This window comes from Trachypithecus francoisi, unplaced genomic scaffold, assembly GCF_009764315.1.
Source record: "Trachypithecus francoisi isolate TF-2019V2 unplaced genomic scaffold, Tfra_2.0 Lachesis_group5, whole genome shotgun sequence".
Lineage (NCBI taxonomy): Eukaryota > Metazoa > Chordata > Mammalia > Primates > Cercopithecidae > Trachypithecus > Trachypithecus francoisi.
Window position 1 is genome coordinate 26,197,291 of NW_022681470.1, and position 6,055 is coordinate 26,203,345.

The following is a 6,055-nucleotide window of genomic DNA, read 5'->3' on the forward strand; positions in this document are numbered from 1 at the left end:
GAATTCCAATAGAGAAAGAGTAATTCACACAGAGCTGACCATATGGGAGACTGGCATTTTATTATTTCTCAAATCATCCTCCCAGAGCTAACTTTTGAAGAATAAAAAGAATTTTGTGCAAAAAGGATAAGGCATTGTACATAGAGATGATAGCATTTGCCAAGACATAGAGGCATCAACTAGTTTACTCCAGGATCTTTAGGTAATTCAGAATTGCTGGCTCAAAACATGCAAGATGGGCCCAGGCACAGTGGCTCACACCTGTAATCCCAGCCCTTTGGGACATTGAGGTAGGCGGATTACTTGAGGCCAGGAATTCAAGAACAGCTTGCCAACATGGCAAAACCCCATCTCTACTAAAAATACAAAAGCAAAACAAAACAAACAAATAGCCAGGCATGGCAGAGCACACCTGTAATCCCAGCTACTTGGGAAGCTGAGGCACGAGAATCACTTGAACCCAGGTGGCAGAGGTTGCAGTGAGTCATGATCATGCCACTGCACTCCAGCCCGGGCAACAGAGCAAGACTGTCTAAAAAAAAAAAAAAAAGGCAAGATGGGGTATGGCATAACACGAAATCTATTTCTTATTGCCCATGGCAGCCTCTGAAATACCACAAACATACTGTGAAAACTAATGCAATTCTGATCTGTGAACAAAAGTTTCCATTGAAACTAATACTAACCTTGGGATAGTTAATCATATTTCTGCTAAACTGTGAGTTCTTTAAAAGCAGCAACTGCATTTTAGGCATTTCTGTACACTCAGTAGTATATGCATTTAAGTCTTTAATGAATATTTATTGCGTTCACATAACGGAACTCATGAACTAATAATTTGTGAAAAACCTATGTGCTTTGTGCTATTAAGTTCATCACTTTTTTGATACTTTATCGGGAAAGTGGAAGTTACTGAAAGAAATTAGTGTTTTTGATCAGGGAAGAGAGAGGAATAAATTTCTAAAATGGGGTATTTTGGGTAAGTGCAGAACTCTAGTAAATTAGGAAAATCAGAGGCACCATGAAAACACAGAACTTGCATGTAGGTGAGGAAGGAACGAGGAGGGGATGTTAATGACATACTTTGCAATTTTATAGAATACAGCAGTTCTAGGTACCCCCTCCCTCTCCCTACACATTCCATTTAACATCTTCTTCCTTCTCCCCTCTAAAGTGAGTACCCTCTGGCTGTCGATAACTCTACAAGGGAAGAAAATTAAGAACATGTAAGAACAGGGTGATTTAGCAAGAAGTAGGTATGTGAAGCAAAGGAAGCTGGTTGTTATTCAGGGACTTTCCCTTTGATGGGCTTTATGCTTTTAAAACTCTGATGATACTGGATATCAATAGATAACTAATAGGCACTGAAAATGTATTTAGAATTTATGACTTATCAAGGACTATGAGATTTTAAGAATATAAGATCAATATATGTAAACAGTGCCATGTGTCTTGCCTCTCCACTGTTTAATACTAGTTACATGTATAAATTTTAAATGTGCACAGTCTGAAATATGATCCCAGAAATAGATAATACTTCCCCATTATCTGTCATCATTTACCATACTATGTAGAGAAATAAATAAGTACACAATATGAGGAAGAGAACAGTATAAAGTTGAGCAACTCTCTATGTTTTAAATAAAGGCTTTCACGTAGAAAAGCCAAGATTTATTTAATGTAGGTAACCAAGAAGAAAATTTAAGTAAGTTGAATGCCAAGAATTGAGAACATGTGACCATGCACATCTCCTATAAAACTGTTCAAAGTAATACACCTTATAAAAAATTTCAGATTCTACATAGTCATGAAATTTTAAATCACTTAAAAATATTCAGCACATATGTGTAAAATGCTGTTTTTATACATTTAGAATATATCAGCAAACTAATATATTCCTTAGAAGTCCATTACTTCAACCACCTAGAACCCAGTTGCAAAAAAAAAAAAAAGTACAAATGTCTTGAAAACAATAATATGAAGCCATCAAAAAGTTTTGTGAGTTAAGTTTGAGCAATGTTTGTGAAAATCGCTCACAGTCCTTTGATTTACTTTATTCTAATAAGCTGAGATCTCAGAATTTCTAGTCCACAAAGTAGAATGTGATAATTTGAAAGGAAAGAAAAGAGATGAGATGTTTTAAGTAGGTTACTTTTCTGAATTTTACACCTGTGTATGCTATTGTTAATGCACATTCATTTATAGAACACAAAGACTTTATAATTGTAAAGTTTAACACACATATATTTGAAGTGGATATATTGACATTGAGATATTTTGTAAATTAAAAAACTGATAATGTGAGAAATGTTTTCATTAAGGAATCAAAAATTATTTCTCTTCAATGGAGAGAGACGACAATAAATAATAAACATAATAAATAAATAACTCCTATGTTAAAAGATGACAAACAATATACAAAACATAAAGCAAAATAGAATCAGAAGTGTCAGGGTGTGTTCTGGTAGTGAGATTGAAGTTTTAAATATTGTAGTCAGGTTAAAGGTTATTGAGGTAACAATGGAGACTTTCATTATAGTTATATACAGATTTGACATATAATAAAATCTACCTATATAAAAATATGGAGAGAGACATATATGTGTCTATATGTGTATTATATATCAGATATATCACATATCTGGATATCATTATAATGAAAATATGCCTAACTATCAAAAAACTCAAGGCCTTCTTTTTGTTATTCACTGTCACGTGTCATACCAAAGGCTGGAGACCTTCCATTTGCCTTTAACCCTGAGTAGCAGGACAAAGCCACTTCTAGCTTGTATTCCAGAAATATATTTCTTAAGACAAGTGCTCTAAGGAAAAAAGCATTTGCAATGTAATTATTTTTATTTGTTTAGTAGATTTTTACAGCACTTATTTCATGTGTTCAACACCTTTTAGCATATGTCCATCTGCCGTAAGGCAAAAGTTTAAAGGGATTTCCTGCAGTGATGCTTTTGCTTTCTCAGTGTGTGATTAGAAGTCCTGTGATCGACCTTAACTGAAGAAGGATTTAATAGGAATAAATTATGGAAAAGAAACGAAATGAATCAGAATTTAGCTTTTGAGAAATCAACAAACAATTTACTTTTTAAATTATTGATAAGAAAACCCTCTGTTTATAAGTGGTGCCTCATTGGCTAATAATTACTCCTTGAAAATATCTACCCATATCATTGAATCTAAGTGCCATTTGCTAAGATATCCTATAGTTTTAGCTTTTCTCCGTGCAGATTAATAGCAGAAGCTATACTTCATCCAGACAAAAATATTTAACATCAAAAGCAAAAATTATGAAATAAGGAAGCTAAACACCAAGGCTCCATTTACGGTATACAAATACTATTGATCATTAGTGATAATCATCTTCTGCTCATGTGCTATGCTAGAGCAAAGAAGAATCGACTCCCATACACAAGGAAAATGATCTTCAATTTGCTCTGTTGTTATAAAAGTGCTTTTAAGTCTCTCATATTCATATTGACTTATATTCTTTACTGTTAATATCACTTCACAAAAAGACTAAAAGTACATTTTGGTTTATTAACAGTAATAGACAATTAGTTATAAAATTTGCCTGTGGTTAAATTTATACTCAACTTATTCTCAAACAGATTTGAGGCTGCTTGCAGTAACACTGATACGATGAGTAGTAAATACAAACGAAGAGGAAGTCAATATGCTAACCCTAAGTTTGCTCAGTTTCTGAAGATACCTTTATGGCAAAAAGCCAGGTCAGTAAACAGATCCAGCAAAAGTGCCAACACCCTTCATTGGGAAAACTTCCTCTCCTGAACCTTTAAATCAGGAGAGTGCTTTTTTATTGGACACCTATGATGCTGTAGAGCTTCAAATTTTAAGCAGCCAGTTTTAAAAAGAAAATAAAGTACTACAATACCAAGCTCTTGTGTAAAGAAGAAGAAATCACGGGTGTTCCTCAGGAAAAACCTGTTATCCAAGCATTAATTTTTAAAGTAATTTCTCAGGTGGCATTTTTATTAGGGGTAGTGCGTGATGTAAGTGACAGGGCCTTCAATAGCATTTTTACAGCATGATCCAGACAGGTTTCTAATGGTTGTGTCCTACAATGACCTTAAATTTTTTTTTTTTTTTTTTTTTTTTTTAGACGGAGTCTCACTCTGTCACCCAGGCTGGAGTGTAGTGGCCGGATCCTGGATCACTGCAAGCTCCGCCTCCCAGGTTCACGCCATTCTCCTGCCTCGGCCTCCCAAGTAGCTGGGACTACAGGCGCCCACCACCTCACCCGGCTAGTTTTTTGTATTTTTTAGTAGAGACGGGGTTTCAACATGTTAGCCAGGATGGTCTCGATCTCCTGACCTTGTGATCCGCCCGCCTCAGCCTCCCAAAGTGCTGGGATTACAGGCTTGAGCCACCGCGCCCGGCCGACCTTAAATTTTTTTAAAGCATAACTATACATCTCAGTAAAGATGATTCTGCATTGTCACATTTTCTTGACAATAGTTTTGACAAACTACACTTCAAAAACCACATGCTTTTAAAAATCGGAATTTTTCAACAGCCCTTCAATGCTAACAACTCTCAATCAATTCGGTATTGATGGAACATATCTCAAAATAATAAGTGCTATTTATGACAAACCCACAGCCAATAACATACTGAATGAGAAAAAACTGGAAGCATTCCCCTTGAAAACTGGCACAAGACAGGGATGCCCTCTCTCACCACTCCTATTCAACATAGTGTTGGAAGTTCTGGCCCGGGCAATCAGGCAAGAGAAAGAAATCAAGGGTATTCAATTAGGAAAATAGGAAGTCAAATTGTCCCTGTTTGCAGATGACATGATTGTATATTTAGCAAACCCCATCGTCTCAGCCCAAAATCTCCTTAACCTGATAAGCAACTTCAGCAAAGTCTCAGGATACAAAATCAATGCACAAAATTCACAAGCATTCTTATACACCAATAACAGACAAACAGAGAACCAAATCATGAATGAACTTCCATTCACAATTGCTTCAAAGAGAATAAAATACCTAGGAATCCAACTTACAAGGGATGTGAAGGACCTCTTCAAGGAGAACTACAAACCACTGCTTAATGAAACAAAAGAAGACACAAACAAATGGAAGAACACTGTATGCTTATGGATAGGAAGAATCAGTATCGTGAAAATGGCCATGCTGCCCAAGGTAATTTATAGATTCAATGCCATCCCCATTAAGCTACCAATGACTTTCTTCACAGAATTGGAAAAAAATCTACTTTAAAGTTCATATGGAACCAAAAAAGAGCCTGCATTGCAAAGACAATCCTAAGCCAAAAGAACAAAGCCGGAGGCATCACCCTACCTGACTTCAAACTATACTACAAGGCTGCAGTAACGAAAACAGCATGGTACTGGTACCAAAACAGAGATACAGACCAATGGAACAGAACAGAACCCTCAGAAATAATACCACACATCTACAACCATCTGATCTTTGACAAACCTGACAAAAACAAGAAATGGGGAAAGGTGGTACTTTCTGCTCTTGCTTTAATTTCCTTTATTTTAAAAATTCAGTTAACATCAAAGAGAGTGTCTTTTTTTTTTTTTTTTAAGGAAGAATGCTTTAAAAAGAGATAAGAGCGGTGCCAACATGAAGACCAAAAAAATAAACAGTGCAATGTGGTGCCAAAAGAAAAGGGGGAAAATAAACAGTGCAATGTGGTGCCAAAAGAAAAGGGGGAGGCCGGGCGCGGTGGCTCAAGCCTGTAATCCTAGCACTTTGGGAGGCTGAGACCGGCGGATCATAAGGTCAGGAGATCGAGACTATCCTGGCTAACACGGTGAAACCCCGTCTCTACTAAAAAAATAAAAAAAAAAAAAAACTAGCCGGGCGAGGTGGCAGGCACCTGTAGTCCCAGCCACTCAGGAGGCTGAGGCAGGAGAATGGCGTAAACCCGGGAGGCAGAGCTTGCAGTGAGCTGAGGTCTGGCCACTGCATTCCAGCCTGGGCGACAGAGCGAGACTGTCTCAAAAAAAAAAAAAGGGGGGGGGGAAACATCTGAAATAAGGTGGAAG